Here is a 22252-nt window from a genome sequence, read left to right on the forward strand (position 1 = left end):
GTCTAACTCTATGACATGAATTTTTTTCTAAAGTAACAGTGCCCCTTTAATTGTTGAACTGGTCAAAAGGACCTAAGTCAGGCTCCTTTTCGCTTGCTTTAGTCATATCAAGCTTTCACTCGCCATATCTCTTGTTTCAGTACTGCTACACAATTAGGCAAAATAATTGCCATAAAGTTTGAGAAATTTGGTAGACAATTTTTGCAGAAAAAAGGTAACTATATTGATTGTCACTCAAATGTCTAAGAAACACTTTGGGGTGGTGTTACGACTTAGGGTGGTGTTACAGAGCCGACCATGGCCTGATACAAGCGCTGATCTCCTAAATCAGGGCTCTTCTACTGAACCTATTACGAGGCTCAGTACTGGGCAGGCAAGGTCGAAGTAATGATCACTGGATCTTTTGCACTGCCCTTTACTTTTTTAGTTCATCAACCGCACATTATATAGCTGACAACTAAGCCATAAAGAAATGCATTAAAACAGATAAATATGGAATAAAATGTTGTCAATTAATTAATGAAACAAGGGTTAACACAAGCAGAATATCACTGCCTGCATTGAATGGGTCAGGGTCACTGCTTAGTAACAGTTTGAGAAATTTTCCACTATGTTAATTAAAAGAAATTATATGTGAATTGAATGGCTACACATTTCCATATCATTTCATAGGGATCTTAAGCAACAGGTGCCAAAAACAATAAGCTAGCTAAGGCTACAGACTTCTCCTTAAATTTTTCTCCTTAAGGGCAATTGTGCAATGCTGTAAATATTATAATGATGTTGGCATAACATCAGAGATTGGCAAGAAAGTCACTCCTGATCTTTAGGGTCACTTGCTAAAGTCAGATGACTAGAAAAAAACAGGGTTATGTAAGTACAATGGAATAAATTCATTTAATTAGTCCATCTAGTTAGAGGGGAATATCTGGCACCCAATGAAGCCTTTATAGCAGCACAAAAAGGTAGTGTAGATCTATTCTAAATAGCCCTATGGTCCCTCTACACCTATGAAGGGAAGACTAAAGCTTCTCTCATTCTTTGCTTTATAGTGAATAAATTGTAATTAAAATACCTGAATGTGTAAACACAGCCTTAGGGTAAAAACACACAATGGGGTTGAGTTATGGTTGGCCATATGCAGTAAATACTTCTGACATGCTGCTGTTAACCTGTATTTTTTAAAATACTTGTCAATACTTACTATTTAGCAATTAGGGTGAAATGTTAAAACTGACATATTATAAAAGGGGAAAAAAAACTACTAAAACAAAAAACAATGCCGGTTAACAACAGTATTTCAATATTATTTACTGCATATGGTCAACCTAATGCAACCAAAATAGGTGTTGGGCATGTTCACATGGTGTAGAATAGAAGCAGAAAAGTAGATATGGATCTCAAGGCAGAAGAGAAGTGTGTTTTACATGTGAAAGGCTTTTTTATTTGCAAGCGTTTTGTTGAGCTTCGTTGAAGCATATTTTTATGTTTTTATGACAGTTTTTCTTTTAGAATGCCGCCCAACACATTATGCAGGGAACACACATCAAAAGAAGTGACACCTCACTTCTATTTCTGACTGTGAAAATTACAAGTGTAAAATAAAGCTAAATGTGAACCGTGCCATACTTTTACTTTGAATTCAATAGGGAACATACATTACTAACATAAAATATGTGTATTTAAAATGTAATATGAGCATTCTACGCTTTAAAATACAACTGCAAATACCCATGGTGAACATAGCTTAACTTGTTAATTTATGCATCTGCAAGTTTTTTAGGCTTTTTTATGCTGTTTGAAAACCTTTTCTTTAATAAAAAAAAAAAAATAAATATAAATGTTTCTGATACATCATATAGTTGTCTACAAGCTTAACATATGGCAAAATGTCGCCTATTGCCATGTGATTTCTAGAGATGAGCGAAGTTACAGTGATTCGATTTGTCAAGAACTTCTCGGCTTGGCAGTTGCTGACTTTAGCCTCCATAATTTAGTTCAGCTTTCCGGTGCTCCGGTGGCCTGGAGACTCTCTCCTAGGACTGTATCCACCTTTTCCAGCCCACCGGAGCACCTGAAAGCTGAACTAAAAACATGGTGTGAACCTGCTGTTTAATAATTATACTATGATGAAGCACCGCTGTATTTATGCCATCTGCCGCTTCCTTCTTTCCACACAAGGTACACTGTGTACTCTATACATGTATCATGTACTAGCTTATAATGATCATAAATCATAAACTAATTATAGACTATCATGTGAGTCTAACATGCTGCACGTCAAACAAACCATTAACATGGTGTGTAATTAGGATTTGTTCCACTTTTTTTTTTACATCATATACACATTATATTTCTTCTTCATAATATTATGTGATTATATTGTGTAATATTGTGACTAACCCGGATATATCATTTACCTTTTTGTATATATTATGTAACTATGTCCTAGTATGTTGTGTGACTCCTCTAACCTTCTTCCTTATGTATTTCTAAGGTGGGTGAAAGTAGTTCTACACCAACTCTCTTTGAATATATTTTCCATAGGATGTGCTTGCCTTTCGTTCATGGTGATAGAACTGTTAAAGACATTGCGACAGTGTGAGTTTCCAATAGGTACAGCTTAGAAGGATGTGGCTGGCAAAAGACCATGCACTGTCCTGACAACCACAGCCATTACATATAGTTAAATATTGACAAACCCTCACTTTACACCGAAGAATAATGGCTTTATTCACTGAATGAAAAGTCAGTTTTAAATCCAGCTTCAGATGTAGCAGTGCCGAATTGAGGGCTTTACGTTGTGCATAGAGATAAGAGTTGATACAGTGCACTATTACTAGTTGTTTTGTGTAAAAGCACAAATTGCCATATCCTTACTACCTACACTAAAGGATAAACACAGCTCTGCTGTACATGACATATTGCATACAAATGAGCTGTATATGACAAACTCAGACACATGCATAGCTCCATATATTCAATTCCTAAACTGCTCCTACTTTCTTAACAGTCTAGATGAAATTCATTGCTAGAGTGTATATTTTGTATTATTTGTGTGCTTACAAATAGCAAATTATAATATTTCAACATGATTTTAACTTCTTATTTGCCTTCATTGTCACATCCTTGTGATTATATAAGTATATATAAATAATTAGATTGATGAATATTCTACTTTTAGCAAATTGTAATAGCATAACAAATTAGAACAAATGGCAAATCCAGTCTGGTATGTCTTATCCTACACTTTTCATTCAATCCAGGTAAAATTTCTAAATGTGAATTTAACACAACTGTATTAGAATCAAGTTATCAACAAGTTTATTACACACAACTGGCATGCACGGTAGGAATTATTACAGTTCACATGGGATAAATGTATTTAATTGCAATAGTCATTGTATAAGAAGTGTATCTTACCAGAAGATGATATGTGATATCCTGTAATCTGGATGTTGGAAACTGTCTCCACACAATGTGATCCTTCCTTATATACTGCAGGGTGTACCCGTTTGACTTGTTTGTCGAGAATCAGATTTAGAAGCAGGTGAAAAGCCATAACCTTGCATTATAAACCCCATCCCAAGCCTCCCCTCCTGCTCTTACCAAACTGGTTTGAAGTCACCATTAACAGCAGGGGATCAGTGGAGTTTACATTCTTCAGATCTGCTATGTCACTGCTGGAAGAATTTTTTATGCTAAAGTTAGCAGAGTTCATCTTGGAAGCGAAAAAAATATAGTATGGCTGACATACAAAAGCCAAAAAAAAAAAAAAAAATCTACATTCTAGATAAATTTAATACAATAAATAGAGTACACAAGTGTCACAGACTCACATATCTATATAAAAAAAATAGAAAAATCTGTTAATGCTACTGAAATTATATCAGAAAATATGAATAATTGGCTTTTTAATAGTAAATGAGCACTAAGAGTGCACAAGACAAGGCATCAGACAACAACATACTAGAGGAAGGCCCTTTTTAGTCCTGATTCCAATGCTAGCAGCCTGGGTCTGGTTGATTTTATGGCAATACCAAGTTCCCTTTTTTTTCACAGTTCCTGTGAACTTTTATTAGGGGAAGGGAGCATGCCTTGATAGCGTTCACACTAAGGGCTCAATGAAGCCTGTGGGAAATATTTTGGTAGAAAGGCTTGCTCCTATGAGCGTTTTAGGTACATTCTTGGCAGTGATCTAGCATAGAAGTAAAATAAACAGCATGTTTAAGGCTGTAGAACACAAATAGCTGCTCCCTATCAGTCGCATTACCCGCCCTGGAATGTTATGTGTTGTTGTGTGCATAAAATAAAGAAGCCGACCTGATGAGTGCCACATCTTTTTTGTTTAGAATGAATATAGTCTTGTGTAACTAGACATCTAAACTAAAAAGGTATCCATGGTACCAACTAGAATTGGTAAAATGTAACAAATTAACATGTTACATAAAACATTTGAATAATCAGATTCAAATCAGATAAAATGCAAATAGGAAAGTATTCAGTACAGTAACCTACAGACATGACTCTTATGAAGTGTGTATACCATGAATAACCAAAACAATTCTTGAGTTGAGAAGTCTGGAAGATTATACCTTCAGGTGTGAAAAAAAAAATCTATAAAGTTTATCGCTGGGTTCACATATGTGCAGCGTGAAATGGAGATAAACTGATGCTAGAACGTATCCCATTCATTTGAATGGGACAGATCACAATCATCCTGACTCTCAACTTTGACGCCAGATGGATGGACATGCCAGACAGGGGTAAGCAGCTTTCTGCATTTTCTGTCCACCATTCAAAAACAATGGATGAAGGAAGCCATACAACTGATGACAACTGATACATGTTGTCATCAGTCATGGCATCAGTTGCATCGAGATCTAGGCTGAGTTCACCTATGCTGAATGCTGGACATACAGTATGTGAACCCAGCTTAACTTTTCCACAATGTTTTTTGGAGCCTTGCCTGGTGCGGTAAACTAGGAAACTGTCAAGGAGCTGCCAGTCCTGCAAAGAGATAATAGGGAGCTTGAGAGTTCCTAAAATTTTAGACTAGCTCACATAGTGTTCTTGAAGTTGCCATTTTTCCATTATAAGTAGCTGAAAGCTGGAAGGAGAACCCAAAGTGACATCTTAAAGGAAATAACCTATGGTAATGAAAATAACCTTATAACACAGCACCAGCGTGGGTTTATGTGGGGCCGGTTTTGTCAGACTTATCTGATCAGCTTCTATAAGGAGGTCAGTCTTAGCTTAGACAAATATAAAGCTGTGAATGCTGTGTATCTGGGCTCTTCCAAAGCATTTAATACCGTGCCACATGAAAGGTTCCTACATAATATGAGGATGCTGGGACTAGGGCAGGATATACAGTGGGAATCAAAAGTTTGGGCACCCCAGGTAAAAATGTGTATTAATGTGCATAAAGAAGCCAAAGAAAGATGGAAAAAAATCTCCAAAAGGCATAAAATTACAAATTAGACATTCTTATAATATGTCAACAAAAGTCAGATTTTATTTCCATCATTTACACTTTCAAAATAACAGAAAACAAAAAAATGGCATCTGCAAAAGTTTGGGCACCCTGCAGAGTTAATCTCTTGTAGTGCCCCCTTTGGCATGTATCACAGCTTGTAAATGCTTTTTGTAGCCAGCCAAGAGTCTTTCAATTTTTGCTTGAGGTATCTTTGCCCATTTTTCTTTACAAAAGTCTTCCAGTTCTTTGAGATTTCTGGTCTGTCTGTCAAGTAATGCACTTTTAAGGTCTATCCATAGATTTTCAATTATGTTGAGGTCAGGAGATTGTGAAGGCCATGGAAAAGCCTTCAGTTTACGCCTCTTGATGTAATCCCCCATGGATTTCGAGGTGTGTTTAGGATAATTATCCATTTGTAGAAGCCATCCTCTCTTTAACTTCAGCTTTTTCACAGATGTCATCAAGTTAGCATCCAAAATTAGCAGAAATTTTATTGAATCCATTTTTCCTTCTAATCCTGAGATGTTCCATGTGCCACTGGCTGCAATACAACCCCAAAGCATGATTGATCCATCCCCATGCTTAAAAGTTGGACAGAGGTTCTTTTCATAAAATTCTGTTCCCCTTCTTCTCCAAACGTACCTTTGCTCATTCCGACCAAAAAGTTCAATTTTAACCTCATCGGTCCACAGAACTTGTTTCCAAAATGCATCAGGCTTGTCTATATGTTCATTTGCAAAGTTTAAACGCTGTTTTTTGTGGTGAGGACGTAGAAGAGGTTTCCTTCTGATGACTCTTCCATGAAGACCATATTTGTATAAGTATCTCTTTATAGTGGAATAGTGTACCACAACTCCAGTATCTGCCACTATCTTTCTGGAGGGATTGTGCAGTCAAACCTGGGTTTTGAATTGTTTTTCTCACAATCCTGTGAGCTATTCTGTCTGAAATTTTTCTTGGTCTTCCAGATCTTGCTTTAACTTCCACTGTTCCTGATGACTGTCATTTCTTAATTACATTCCGAACAGAGGATATTGACATCTGAAAACGTTTTGCTATCTTCTTATAGCCTTCTCCAGCTTTGTGAGCGTCAACTATTTTCAGTTTCAGATTTCTAGACAACTGCTTAGAAGAACCCATGGTGATGATTGTTGGGGTAAGGTCAGATGAGTTTGGGCATTTAAAACCTTTGAGATTGACATCACCTGGTCTTCCCAGATGATGATTGAGAACAATCCATGACACTGGCAGCTTTGCAAAGGGGGCAGTGCATGCTATAAATTCTGCAGGGTGCCCAAACTTTTGCAGACACCATTTTTTTGTTTTCTGTTATTTTGAAATTGTAAATGATGGAAATAAAATCTAACTTTTGTTGACATATTATAAGAATGTCTAATCTGTAATTTGATGTCTTTTGGAGATTTTTCCATCTTTCCTTGGCTTCTTTATGCACAATAATACAAATTTTTACCTGGGGTGCCCAAACTTTTGATCCCCACTGTATGTAAAGTTGTGGTGTCCATGCGGTGTTAGTAAGAATACCTGATCACTTTGTGACGTCAGCGCACGGTTATCCTATACACGGTCTGAGGTTGGAGACAGCTTCTCCTGGGACAGACACTGGGAGTAAATTAACACACCGACATCAGGTTACGGATAACTGTCTTTACTGAGCTGGGTGCAGATGGTAATACGGTTACAGCTAGCTTTAGGTGAGAGAGTGCAGCTTAACCCCTTGGGAGCCCTATTGCCATGCTGGGACTTGTGATGCTCTCACCAAACAGATTAATACTGACTTGTGGGACGGAAGATTGCATCCTGGTAGCTGGGGTCCTGTCAAGGTACTGAAGACTTGTACACAGGGGCATGAATTTCCTCCTTGTGAGTAATCCTTGATGGATGACCAGTATTGAGATTAGATTTGAAGTAGGCTTCTTCTCAGAGCACATGACACACAGCACACCTGAGCTAAGCTGTTGCTCAGGAGCCACACTAGGGTGAAATGACTAACTCCTCCCCTGCACTACACTATACAGGGGAGACTTTCGGGGGTTCCCATTGGCAGGCAGGGTCACATGGGGTTCACTGCTCTCAATTAAAGGTACAGTAACATGAAGAAACATATGTACACAAAATAATAGCATGAAATTAAGAAAATATATTATCTGACATTATAATACACACACATAATTAATTCAACAGTAGAACTCTGGTGGGCCCAAGACCTTGTGCTGCCAAGCTGCACAAGAGAGTCCAAAGCCACAGGACAGCAGGTTATCAATCTTGGGGTTATTTAGTTTGGAGAAAAGACGTCTTAGGGGCGATCTGATCACAATGCACAAATATATGAATGGACAGTACAGAGATCTTTCTAGTGATCTTTTTATACCTAGGCCATTAACCATGATAAGGGGACATCCTCTACGTCTAGAGGAAAGAAGGTTTCACTATCATCACAGGTGGGATTCTTTACTGTAAGAGCAGAGACACTATGAAATCACAATGTCTCCGTTTATTGGGATCCCAGAGTAATTAAAAAGTACCAGAAAAATTTTAAGCAAAAGAAAAAACATACTCAATTCTTTCTCCTTTGTCTACAGGGTGATTATAGAAAGTGTGCCGAAGCAGTATAATTATCATGGTTGATTTCCCTTTAACCTCTTAAGGGCACAGCCCATTTTGACCTTAGGTATGCAACCAATTTTATTTTTGCATTTTTGTTTTTTCCCTCATCGCCTTCTAAAAATTATAACTCTTTTATATTTTCATCCACAGAATAGTACGAGGGCTTTTTTTTTTTGCACGACCAATTGTCATTTGTAATTACATCGCTCATTTTACCATAAAATGTATGGCGCAACCCAAAAATACTATTTGTGTGGAGAAATTGAAAAGAAAACCACAATTTAGCAAATTATGGAAGGTTTCGTTTTCACGCTGTACGATTTACGGCAAAAATTATATGTTTTCTTTATTCTGTGGGTCAATACAATTAAAATGATACCCATGGCTGCATACTTTTCTATTATTGTACCGCTTAAAAAAAAACTCAAACCTTTTAACCAAATTGGTGCGTATAAAATTCCTCTATTTTGATGACCTATAACTTTTCCATTTTTCCGTATAAGTGGCGGTTGAGGGCTCATTTTTTGTGCTGTGATCTGTACTTTTCATTGATATCCCCATTTGCATATATGAAACTTTTAATTAACTTATTTTTTTTTGGGGGGGGGGGGGGAATATTATGGGATAAGAAAAAGCAGCAATTTTGGATTTTTATTTTTTTTAACATTTATGCCGTTCACCATACGGGATCATTAATATTATATTTTAATAGCTCGGAAATTTACGCATGCAGCGATACCAAATATGTTTATTCATTTATTTTCTTCTACACTTTCTGGGGGCAAAATGGGAAAAAGTGAAGATTTAAATTTTTATTGGGGGAGGGGATTTTTCAATTTTTTAAAAAACTTTTTGTTTAGACTTTAATAGTCCTCATAGGGAACTATTTACAGCGATCACTTGATTGCTAATACTGTTCAGAGCTATGCATAGGGCATAGCACTGATCAGTGTTATCAGCTATCTTCTGCTCTGGTCTGCTTGATCTCAGACGAGAGCAGAAGACCCCAGGAGATGGACGGGGGCAGGTGAGGGGACCTCTGTCCACCAATGTGGATGATGGGATACCCGCAGCAGCGCCGTGGGCGATCCAATCATGCATTTTAGTGACCGCACTGCTGCAGATGCCGTGATCTGTATTGATCACGGCATCTAAGGGGTTAATGGCACACATTAGCGCAATCGCTGATGTGCGCCATTACCAGTAGGGTCCCTGGCTGCTGATAGCAGCTGAGACCTGCCGCACATGACACGAGCACCATACCAGTGCTCGTGGTCATGTACAAGGCGTAAATGTATGTCCTGGTGCGTTAAGTACCGGGCATCAAGACGTACATTTACATCCTGTGTTGTTGAGGGGTTAAAGGGGTACTCCGGTGAAAAACTTTTTTTTTTTTAAACTAGGGCCAGAAATTATTATAATTTTTTTTAATAAAGCCATGATTTCTATAAAAAAAAGAAATAGAAATCTGTGTATTGTTATGTGTATATTAGAGAAAAAGGACACGTCCAGCACTGCTAGCATGTGATCCAAATGCCTTGTCTTTATTGAACATGTTCATACAGCATACAAACAGGAGATAAAACTCTTCTGACACGTTTCGCGCTGTCAGCGCTTAGTCATAGAATAGTAATACAGATACAAAATATCCTTAAAATACTCTGGAAGCCACATCCTACTTCCTGTGGCATGGACTTCCAAACAATCAAAACAGCACCCTCCGGACAGGTGAACTCTCCCAATGTTAACTCCTGCACCACCGAGCAAGCTGCCATATAAATTTTATATATTGTTCTTTTTGCCTAAAAAAGATATCCCATACTAAAAATACTGCCCAAGAACCTGTTATATTTTGTGCACATTTACCAGGTTATGTCTTATGTGTGTTCTTTAGTCATCTTATTTACTTAATGCATATTAAATGCTGGCTGGTTGTACTCAAGCAACATAGCAATGAAGTATTGCCACCTTTGCTGCCCATGCTGCTAAAGTTAATGCCTTTAAAGCCCTGGAGCTTTGTGGGGATGTTGGTTTTGCATTCACGCCACTGTCTAACAATGGAGGAGACAAGAGCTAAAATAAATTGGATGTGCCTCACTGCCTCATACAAGCATGTGATGTGAAGCATGTTTAATTCCGAAAGTTGGTGCTGGGGCATAGTACTGACTGTAAATGCCCATTAGTAGTCTGGTCAGAGAGCTAATAGGTAATAAATATTGCGGAAAGAGAAGTGCTGAACTGTTGCTGAGTGATGAGTGTCAAAATGCTGAACTACTAAAATGGTGGAGTGCTGCCACTCTGCTGAACAGGAGAGTGTGAGCTTCAGGGGAGAGTGAGAGGTGCAGAGTACAGTTAAGTGAACTTTTGAAAAGTTCAATTTCTCAGGCTTACAAAAAACTATAAATTCAAACCGAACCTGCAATTCAATAACCATTAAAACTCATGTATAACACTGTCCCAGTGCTCTAAGGCCCTGTATAACACTGCTAGGGTCACCTAGCAACATGCAGTAACCCCCGGTAACTAACAGCTTGTTTAAAAACACACTGCACTAGCAGATCTTGTATTCATTGTAACATTAAAATGAAGGCGCATATTGCAACAGGATTAGTAAAGAAAATAGTAAAGAAAAAAACATTGAAAAGTTTTAAAAAAATTTCCTCTTTTGGGAATTGCAACAGAATTGTTGTCTCAAAAATAGTGAAGGAAAAATTGCTTTTGTATGAAGGCCAAAATATATATATATATATATATATATATATATATATATATATATATCCCTTTTTTAGGATTACGGTTTGTGTATGTGTAGGCCTGGCTGGTATTATAAACAAAAGGGGTGGTGGACTGGTCGTAGTTGTAGTTGCCGGCAGACAGCAGGCAGTGGTGGTCAAGTAGTAGCTGTAGCCGGTGGACAACAGGTATTGGTGGACTGGCGGTAGTTGTAGTAGTCAGCAGACAAGCAGGCTATAGTAGAATAGTGGTAGCTATAGCCAGCAAACAGCAGACATTGGTGGACTGGTGGTAGCTGAAGCCAGTGAACAGCAGGTATAATGGACTAGCGATAGTTGTAGCCAGACCTTGTGGTTACATAGAGTCGTAATTCCAAAACCCTGGCCCTGGCTATGACTAATAGAGATGAGCGAACTTTTCAAAAATTCGATTTGGCCAATTCGCTGAATTTTCCGAAAAGTTCATTTCGATCCGAATTTTTTAGAGGCGAATCTTTATTAAAAAAGGCCAAATCAAATCCCACTAAGGACAACAATAAATAAATAAAGGCTTATTATTATTATTATTATAATAACGTCAGCAGAGAGGACTGTGCTCGTGATGTCATCAGAGAGCATTCCAAAAAGAAAAGAATCTCCTCTGTAGTATTCAGCAGCTAATAAGTACAGGAAGGATTAAGATTTTTTAATAGAAGTAATTTACAAATCTGTTTAACTTTCCGGAGCCAGTTGATTTAAAAGAAAAAAGGTTTTCACCGGAGTACCCCTTTAAGACACAGTGGAGCATGTGGAGGCGGAGTAGCACACTGTCACCGGACCAATGGGCTGACAGAGTGTAGCAGGAAGCAGCATTGACTACACACCAGGGCTTCAGAATCCCAAAGAAAAAACAACCATTTAAAAAAAAAATTAAGAATATTTAGGACAGCGGGTGCTACATATATATTGCCTGAATGACACAGCCTGTAGTTGGCTGATGCATGAGTACACACCAGGGCTTCACAATGCCTCCCAAAAAACACAACAATTGTAGAAATTTCTGAAGAAGACTTTTGGATAGCGGGTGCTACCTATGAGAAAATTTGAAATTCCCAGACCCAGGCCCAGCAGCGCCATCAGTAAACTATATATTGCCTGAATGACACAGGCTGGAGTTGGCTGATGCATGAGTACGCACCAAAGCTTCACAATCCCTAATAAAAAAGACAAACATTTTTGACAAAAAATTTTAACGGAAATTTAGGACAGCAAGTGCTCTCTATATATTACCAGAATTACGCAGCCTGGAGTTTGCTGCATCATGAGGAGACCCTTGAAATGTGTGATTTTTTTTATTTCAAATTTAAATCCAAATTTGTGTCCCGGACCCCGCCGTGTGGGTAAATCGCAAGGGAAATCGCCCTTGCGATCTGCGGCGATACCGGGCTGATCGGGTCTCTGGGACCCGACCGCCTGGTAATTTCGCATGATCCCGGCTGTCACAGACAGCCAGGACCATGCTGAAGACTAGGAGCGAGGTGGCAAGCCTGCCACCTCCTCCGATCACCTGCGATCTGTCGGTTAGTTAACCGACCAATCGCAGGAGGGGGGGTGGTTACTTCCTCCCGTCCTGCCCGGCCCCTTGAAGTCCGGAGAGGACGGGAGGAAGACCGGAGGACGCGGCGGGGGACGGGGGAGTGCTGGGGACCGGCCCCGGTACTTACCTCGTCCCTGAAGACCCGGATCCCGGCGATGAAGACGGCGGCGACAGGTGAGTAGATCTTCAGCCGCGGTCGGGCCCTTTACAGCAATGCATGTCGCCATAAAGCGACATGCATTGCTGTATTGGGACCCTATATACTACAACTCCCAGCATGCCCAGACAGCCCTTGGCGTCTGGGCATGCTGGGAGTTGCAGTTTTGCAACATCTGGAGGTCCACAGTTTGGAGACCACTGTGCCCTTCCAGATGTTGCAAAACGACACATTCTCAGCATGCCCTTACTGTCCAGGCATGCTGGGAGTTGTAGTTCTGTAACATCTGGCCCTTCAGATGTTGCAGAACTACAACTACCAGCATGCCTGGACAGTTTTGGTATACTGGGAGTTGTAGTTTTGCAACATCTGGAAGGGCACAGATTGGAAACCACTGTATTAGTGGTCTGCAAACTGTAGTCCTCCAGATGTTGCAAACTACAACTCCAAGCATGCTGGGAGTTGTAGTTCGGCAACATCTGGCTCTAAAGATGTTGCCTAACTACTACTCCCAGCATGCCTGAGAATGTTTGGGAGTTGTGGTTTTGCAACAACAGGAGGCACACTGGTTGGGAAACATTGTCTGTTTCCTAACTCAGTGTTTCCCAACCCGTGTGCCTCCAGCTGTTGCAAAACTATAACTACCAGCATGCACTGATAGACTGCGCATGCTGGGAGTTGTAGTTTTGCAACAGCTGGAGGTCCCCCCCATGTGAATGTACAGGATATATTCACATGGGCAGGGGGCTTACAGTGAGTATCAGGCTGCAAGTTTGCGATGCAGCAAATTTTGCGCGGCAGCTCAAACTCGCAGCGGGAAAATCGCTGTAATCCCCGGCCCGTGTGACTGTACCCTAAAAACACTACACTACACTACACTAACACAAAATAAAATAAAAAGTAAAAAACACTACATATTCACATACCCCTACACAGCCCCCCTCCCCTCCCCCAAAAAAATGAAAAACGTCTGGTACGCCACTGTTTACAAAATGGAGCCTCCAGCTGTTGCAAAACAACAACTCCCAGTATTGCCGGACAGCCGTTGACTGTCCAAGCATGCTGGGAGTTTTGCAACAGCTGGAGGCACCCTGTTTGGGAATCACTGGCGTAGAATACCCCTATGTCCACCCCAATGCAAATCCCTAATTCAGGCCTCAAATGCGCATGGCGCTCTCACTTCGGAGCCCTGTCGTATTTCAAGGGAACAGTTTAGGGTCACATATGGGGTATCGCCGTACTCGGGAGAAATTGTCTTACAAATTTTGGGGGGCTTTTTCTCCTTTCACCCCTTATGAAAAGGTGAAATTGGGGTCTACACCAGCATGTTAGTGAAAAAAAATATTTTTTTTTACACTAACATGCTGGTGTTGCCCTATACTTTTCATTTTGACAAGAGGTAAAAGGTTGTAATGCAACTTCTCCCGACTACGGAGATACCCCATATGTGGGCGCAAAGTGCTCTGGGGGCGCACAACAAGGCTCAGAAGGGAGAGTGCACCATGTACATTTGAGGTGATTTGCACAGGGGTGGCTGATTGTTAAAGCGGTTTTGACAAACGCAAAAAAAAAAAAAACCACATGTGACCCCATTTCGGAAACTACACCCCTCACGGAATGTAATGAGGGGTGCAGTGAGAATTTACACCCCACTGGTGTCCGACAGATCTTTGGAGCAGTGGGCAGCGCAAATTAAAAATTTTGTACAGCCCACTGTTCCAAAGATCTGACAGACACCAGTGGGGGGTAAATGCTCACTGTACCCCTTGTTACGTTCCTCAAGGGGTCTAGTTTCCAAAATGGTATGCCATGTGGGGGTTATTTTGCTGTTCTGTCACCATTGGGGCTTCCTAAATGCAACAAGCCCCCCGAGCAAAATTTGCTTTCGAAAAGCCAAATATGACTCCTTCTCTTCTGAGCATTGTAGTTCGCCCGTAGTGCGCTTCAGGTAAACTTATGGGGTACCTACATACTCGGAAGAGATGGGGTTACAAATTTTGGGGGGTATTTTCTGCTATTAACCCTTGCAAAAATGTGAAATTTGGGGGGGAAACACACATTTTAGTGAAATTTTTTTTTTTTTACGTATGCAAAAGTCGTGAAACCCCTGTGGGGTATTAAGGCTCACTTTATTCCTTGTTACGTTCCTCAAGGGGTCTAGTTTCCAAAATGGTATGGCATGTGGGTATTTTTTGTTGTCCTGGCACCATAGGGGCTTCCTAAATGCGACATGCCCCTGATCAAAATTTGCTCTCAAAAAGCCAAATATGACTCCTTCTCTTCTGAGCATTGTAGTTCGCCCATAGTGCACTTCATGTCAACTTATGGGGTACCTCCATACTCAGAAGAGATGGGGTTAAAAATTTTGGGGGCTATTTTCTGCTATTAACCCTTGCAAAAATGTGAAATTTGGGGTGAAGCACACATTTTATTAAAATTTTTTTAAATTTTTTTTACATATGCAAAAGTCGTGAAACACCTGTGGGGTATTAAGGCTCACTTTATTCCTTGTTACGTTCTCCAAGGGGTCTAGTTTCCAAAATGGTATGCTATGTGTTTTTTTTTCCTGTTCTGGCACCATAGGGGCTTCCTAAATGCAACATGCCCCCCAAAAACCATTTCAGAAAAACGTACGCTCCAAAATCTCCTTGTCGCTCCTTCCCTTCTGAGCCCTCTACTGTGCCCGCCGAACACTTTACATAGACATTTGAGGTATGTGCTTAGTCGAGAGAAATTGGGCTACAAATAGAAGTATACATTTTCTCCTTTTACCCCTTGTAAAAATTCAAAAATTGGGTCTACAAGAACATGCGAGTGTAAAAAATGGAAATTGTGAATTTTCTCCTTCACTTTGCTGCTATTCCTGTGAAACACCTAAAGGGTTAAAATGCTGACTGAATGTCATTTTGAATATTTTGGGGGGTGCAGTTTTTATAATGGGGTCATTTGTGGGGTATTTCTAAGATGAAGACCCTTCAAATCCACTTCAAACCTGAACTGGTCCCTGAAAAATTGTGATTTTGGAAATTTTGTGAAAAATTGGAAAATTGCTGCTGAACTTTGAAGCCCTCTGATGTCTTCCAAAAGTAAAAACTCGTCAATTTTATGATGCAAATATAAAGTAGACATATTGTTTATGTGAATAAAATAAAATAATATTTGGAATATCCATTTTCATTACAAGCAGAGAGCTTCAAAGTTAGAAAAATGCAAAATTTTCAAATTTTTCATCAAATTTGGGGATTTTTCACCAAGAAAGGATGCAAGTTACCAAAAAATTTTACCACTAAGTTAAAGTACAATATGTCACGAAAAAACAATCTCGGAATCAGAATGATAACTAAAAGTATTCCAGAGTTATTAATGTTTAAAGTGACAGTGGTCAGATGTGCAAAAAATGGCCGTAAAATGGCTGGGTCCTTAAGGGGTTAAATTAAGCATGTATGTATGTATGTATTTCAAAAATCCTAAAATTAAAGGCCCAAGCCCAAAAGCATCTTGAAGTCAAGTAGTTCCTGAAAGACAAAGAGCAGTCAGGAGTAGGCATCAGCAGTACCCAAGAGGCTTTAATAACCTCTTACATTGCACGAACAGGTGTGTTATGCCCTCAGATGTCTGGGGCTGCACGCGCGCTACAGTGAGTGGACCAGCGTGTGTCTATCTTTCACCGACAGGTGCGAGTAACCCTCTGAACCCCGTTTGCGATAGGGATCAGGGATTGCAATTATTTGCAAGGAAAGAAGAATCATAACTAAGTGTGGGTCATAAGCTCGGGTTCATTAAGTCCCTGCCCTTTGTACACGCTGCATGTCTCTACTACCGATTGGATGGTTTATTGAGGTCCCCGGCAGGGTAGGAGAAGGCCCTGGCAGAGCGCCGAGAATTTAAAGATCATTGTTGAAATTTGCATTAAGCATGTATTAGCTACTGCTAAACTTCCAAAAATTAACCCCTTAAGGACTCAGGGTTTTTCCGTTTTTGCACTTTCGTTTTTTCCTCCTTACATTTTAAAAATCATAACCCTTTCAATTTTCCACCTAAAAATCGATATTATGGCTTTTTTTTTTGCGTCGCCAATTCTACTTTGCAGTGACATTAGTCATTTTACCCAAAAATGCACAGCGAAACGGAAAAAAAAATCATTGTGCGACAAAATCGAAAAAAAACCGCCATTTTGTAACTTTTGGGGGCTTTGGTTTCTACGCAGTGCATATTTCGGTAAAAATTACACCTTATCATTATTCTGTAGGTCCATACGGTTAAAATGATACCCTACTTATATAGGTTTGATTTTGTCGGACTTCTGGAAAAAATCATAACTACATGCAGGAAAATTTATACGTTTAAAAATGTCATCTTCTGACCCCTATAACTTTTTTATTTTTCCACGTATGGGGTGGTATGAGGACTCATTTTTTGCGCCGTGATCTGACGTTTTTATCGGTATGCTTTTTGTTTTGATCGGACTTTTTGATCACTTTTTATTCATTTTTTAATGATATAAAAAGTGACCAAAATACGCTTTTTTGGACTTTGGAATTTTTTTGCGCGTACGCCATTGACCGTACGGCTTAATTAATGATATATTTTTATAGTTCGGACATTTACGCACGCGGCGATACCACATATGTTTATTTTTTATTTTTTTTACACTGTTTTATTTTTTTTATGGGAAAAGGGGGGTGATTCAAACTTTTATTAGGGAAGGGGTTAAATGACCTTTATTAACACTTTTTTTTTACATTTTTTTTGCAGTGTTATAGGTCCCATAGGGACCTATAACACTGCACACACTGATATCCTAGGCTGATCACTGGCGTGCATTAACACGCCTGTGATCAGCATTATCGGCGCTTGACTGCTCCTGCCTGGATCTCAGGCACGGAGCAGTCATTCGTCGATCGGACACCGGGGAGGCAGGTAAGAGCCCTCCCGGTGTCCGATCAGCTGTTCGGGACGCCGCGATTTCACCGCGGCGGTCCCGAACAGCCCGACTGAGCAGCCGGGTCACTTTCACTTTCACTTTAGAAGCGGCGGTCAGCTTTGACCGCCGCTTCTAAAGGGTTAATACCGCACATCGCCGCGATCGGCGATGTGTGGTATTAGCCGCGGGTCCCGGCCGTTGATTAGCGCCGGGACCGACGCGATATGATGCGGGATCGCGGCGCGATCCCGCTTCATATCGCGGGAGCCGGCGCAGGACGTAAATATACGTCCTGCGTCGTTAAGGGGTTAAAGGCCCAAGGCCAGAAGTGTCAGTGAGGCGAGTAGTTCCTGAAAGACACAGGATGAGCCAGGAGCAGGCAATGGCAGTACCAAAGAGGGTTTCATAACGCTAATTGATAACCCAAGAGGGTTTCATAACCAACCATAATTGGGAAATGTTGGTGTAGCACATGGTCAAACTTCTCTGAGGCATCTGGCATTGGTGGCAGGAAATCCTGGCTGATCCATTCCTGATTCATCTTGACAAATGTCAGTCTCTCCACATTTTTAGTGGACAGACGAGTTCGCCTTGGGGTGACTATGGCCCCGGCCGCACTAAACACCCGCTCTGATGGCACACTACTGGCCGGGCAGGACAGCTTTTCCAGGGCAAACTCTGCTAGTTGCGGCCATAAATCAAGTTTGGCTGCCCAGAAGTCCAGCGGATCTTCAATGGTTGTTGACATGCCAAGGTATGCCACCACCTGCTGGTTCAGGACCTGCTCCATGTCTACCTGCTGCTGATGAGTTGCTTCACTATGCGGGTGAAGAAAGCTACTCATCAGCGACTGTAGACTCAGGCTGCTGCTGATTGATCTGGTACTGCTCCTGCCACCCCTCCCCTCCCCAGCAGCCATGGCAGTGGAAGGTGAGCGCAGAGGGCCCCCTGAGTCAGACCTGTGAGTGGATAGCTATCACGCCCCCTCTCGTAGGCTTGCATTGAGGGGCCGAGCATGACGACACATGGGGGCGAGGGCGTGACATCACACGCCGCCGGCCCTGTGGTCGACCTTAATCAGACCCGGAGCGAACACGCTCCGGGGACTGATTACAAACGGGGTGCCACGTGCATGTTCGCGGGCATCCCCAGCTGCGGGACTCCCATGATAAGGCATCTTATCCCCTATCCTTTGGATAGGGGACAAGATGTGTAAGCACCGGAGTACCCCTTTAAGCATGTATTTAGCTACTGCTAAACATCCAAAAATTGAAGTCCCAAGGCCTAAGGCATCAGGGAGGCAAGTAGTTCCTGAAAGACACAGGATGAGTCAGGAGAAGGCATTCGCAGTACCCAAGAGGATTTCATAACCCCTTACATTTAAAGATCAATGTTGACATTTGCATTAAGCATGCATTTAGCTACTGCTAAACATCCAAAAATTGAAGGCCCAAGGCCAGAAGCATCAGTGAAGCAAGTAGTTCCTGAAAGACACAGGATGAGCCAGGAGCAGGCAATGGCAGTATCAAAGAGGGTTTCATAACCCTAATTGATAACCCAAGAGGGTTTCATAACCAACCATAATTGGGAAATGTTGGTGTAGCAGCATGGTCAATCTACTCTGAGGCATCTGGCATTGGTGGCTGGAAATCCTGGCTGATCCATTCCTGATTCATCTTGACAAACGTCAGTCTCTCCACATTTTTAGTGGACAGACGAGTTCGCCTTGGGGTGACTATGGGCCCGGCCGCACTAAACACCTGCTCTGATGGCACACTACAGGCCGGGCAGGACAGCTTTTCCAGGGCAAACTCTGCTAGTTGCGGCCATAAATCAAGTTTGGCTGCCCAGAAGTCCAGCTGATCTTCAATGGTTGTTGGCATGTCAAGGTATGCCACCACCTGCTGGTTCAAGTCCTGCTCCATGTCTACCTGCTGCTGATGAGTTGCTTCACTATGCAGGTGAAGAAAGCTACTCATCAACGACTGTAGACTCAGGCTGCTGCTGATTGAGCTGGTACTGCTCCTGCCACCCCTCCCCTCCCCAGCAGCCATGTCAGTGGAAGGTGAGCGCAGAGGGCCCCCTAAGTCAGACCTGTGAGTGGATGGACTATGTGGCTGATAGGCATCGGCCAACTGTCTACGTAGAATCTCTCTGTAGTAGGTCAGCTTGTCCTCCCTCAGTGGGTGTAAAAAAGGCCCCCATTCTGGGACGGTAGCGAGGGTCTAAAAAGGTGTAGATCCAGAAGTCATCCCGCTGACGAATTTTGACAATTCGGGGGTCACTACGCAAGCAACTGAGCCTGCATCGTGCCATTTGCGCCAGTGATTCGGAGGGACTACCTGCCTCCATCTCCACTGCATACTGCCACGGTGTGTCTGGCGGTGCTTGGCGGTGTACGAGTGGCTGAAGTGTATGCACAGTTTCCTTGCCATTTTCAGGATGTTTTGCAAATGGGGTGAAGACTTGAGGAAGTGCTTGACAACCAGATTCAACACGTGTGCCATGCAGGGCGCATGTTTCACACTTCCTTGTCGCAGCGCGAACACGATGTTCTTCCCATTGTCGGTCACCATGGTTCCCATTCCCAGATTTCGTGGAGTAAGCCATACTCGGATTTCTTTACGAATGAACTTTAGCAGTTCCTCCCCTGTGTGACAAGGCAAACCATGTGAAGAACAGCTTTACACCGCCGTGCCCTACACACTTGGCACGATGAAGGGCCACCGAGATTTGGACGTGCAGTGGAGGCTGAGGACACGGTGGAGGATGAGGAGGCGGCGTCGCACACTTTAACAGGACCAACTGCCTGGGAACGAGAGCATGGAAGAGGAAGCGGTGTGACCTGTCCAAGTTGCTGTTGTGGCTGTGCAGGAACCACATTTACCCAGTGGGCCGTAAAAGACAAGTATTGTCCCTACCCGTAGTTACAGCTCCACACGTCGGCGCTGCCGTGCACTTTTGAACACCGACAGGCTCAAGGACTGGCCCACCTTCTCTTGTACAAACTTATGCAGGGCTGGTACTGCCTTCTTCGCAAAGAAATGACGGCTTGGGACTCTCCACCTCGGCTCAGCACAAGCCATCAATTCTCTGAAAGGTGCAGAGTCCACCATTTGAAAAGGGAGGCACTGCAACACCAGCAACTTGGACAGGAGCACATTCAAGTTCTGCGCCGTTGGATGAGTGGGCACATACTGTTGTCTCTTGGACATGGCTTTGCCGATGGATTGTTGGCGGAATGGCTGACTAAAAGCGGGAGAAGCAGGAGCGACAGAAGGAGGGTTTGACACAATGCTCCCTTCGGCTGACGTGGTGGAACCTTGGCTGGATGAAGGAAGGAGCGGATGGCCACTGGGTGATGCAGCAGACTGGACCACTACAACGGAGCCACGGTTCTCCCAGGCCGCTTTATGGTGGCGAAGCATGTGTTGACGCAGGGCCGTGGTGCCGACATTGGGACCCTGGCCACGCTTCACCTTCTGCCGACAGATCTTGCATGTGGCTACGTGAACCTCCTCCACCTGCCTTATGAAAAACTTCCACACCGCCGAGTAGCTGATTTTCCCACCCGCAGTCTGCACTAATTGACTGCTACTGGCGACGTCTCCAGGAACCCCTGTTCCTGGAGACGTCCTCCCGGAAAGGCACTACCTCCCGGAAAGGTAGGCTGCTGCGAAGCAGGTGGTCTCCCCCGGGCACGTTTGGCTCCTGAATTTCCACTCCTGCCACCACGCTGACTGCCAACCATGCTACCGCCTTGCTGCCTCAAGGGCAACCTGCAACTCTCTTCTCCTGATGATGATGAAGCCCCTTCTGCACCCGGCTCCCAATTGCGATCGGCTTCATCATCATCAACAGGTGTGTGCACGTCACTGATGTCCTCCTCAGGTTCCCCAACAGTGTCTGCTTCAGGACCCTGAACACTTGCAACACCGCCTCCCACGTCACTCTCCGCATCACTACTTGGCCGCCTAGCGGAGCAAGCGGCGCATGTCTCCTCCCCTTCTTGGCTGTCCAGTAGCTGCTGACTGTCCTCTATTAGATCATCCTCAGTAAATAGTGGAGCTGAACCCACAGCATAAGATACTTCTTTAGGAGAGGGAACAGCATAGGACAAAGGCAATGGGAGGACACGGACTGCTCCCGGGCCATGCCAACTGAGGGTTGTGTCTGACGAACCCACCGACTGTTGACTGGGGGTGTCAGATGTCACCTGTGATGATGTGGATGAGCGTGTTAACCAATCGACGACGGCAGATGGGTTGCTGGTGGAGACACGACCGCTGGCTGATAACGGGAGATTAGGTCTCTCGCTGCGACTCCTGTTGCCACTCGCCCCAAGTCTGCTGCCAACTCTGCCTGAAGTATTTAGGCCTCTGCCACTCCTCTGTGCATGTCCTGGCACTTCTCTACCTGACATACTTAGTGCGTTTATGAGGGTATTACAATACGCCACACTACTCTTTAAACAGTATTTGTCTAGAACAGCAGCAGGTGATTACTTACGGCTGTCCTTTCGCAGTATGTAGGCCCCTTACAGATTAACAGGTACAAGATGGTACACTACTTGGATGTACGTATGCGGTATGCACTGATTAGGGCAGTAAGATGCGCAACTATAGGCAAAAAAAACTCTGTATTTTTTTAAAACACCAGCCGGTTAATACTATTGTTTGTACTTTGACGGTATGGAGCACCTTGACAGCTTAATAGGTACTAAATGGTACAATACTTGGATGTACCTATGCGGTATGCA

General features: G+C 42.6%; 1 protein-coding gene across 1 annotated transcript in view; it reads right to left on the reverse strand.

Moving 5' to 3' along the window:
• The window catches only part of LOC130281633 (ATP-dependent translocase ABCB1-like), a 62993-nt gene extending 59469 nt beyond the window's left edge, over nt 1-3524 (reverse strand). Inside the window, exon 1 of the mRNA XM_056529063.1 lies at nt 3424-3524. The gene's annotated coding sequence lies outside the window, so the exon portion shown is untranslated. The remainder of the gene's footprint in view (nt 1-3423) is intronic.
• Nucleotides 3525-22252: the final 18728 nt, after the last annotated feature.

This window comes from Hyla sarda, chromosome 7 (assembly GCF_029499605.1).
Source record: "Hyla sarda isolate aHylSar1 chromosome 7, aHylSar1.hap1, whole genome shotgun sequence".
Classification (NCBI taxonomy): domain Eukaryota; kingdom Metazoa; phylum Chordata; class Amphibia; order Anura; family Hylidae; genus Hyla; species Hyla sarda.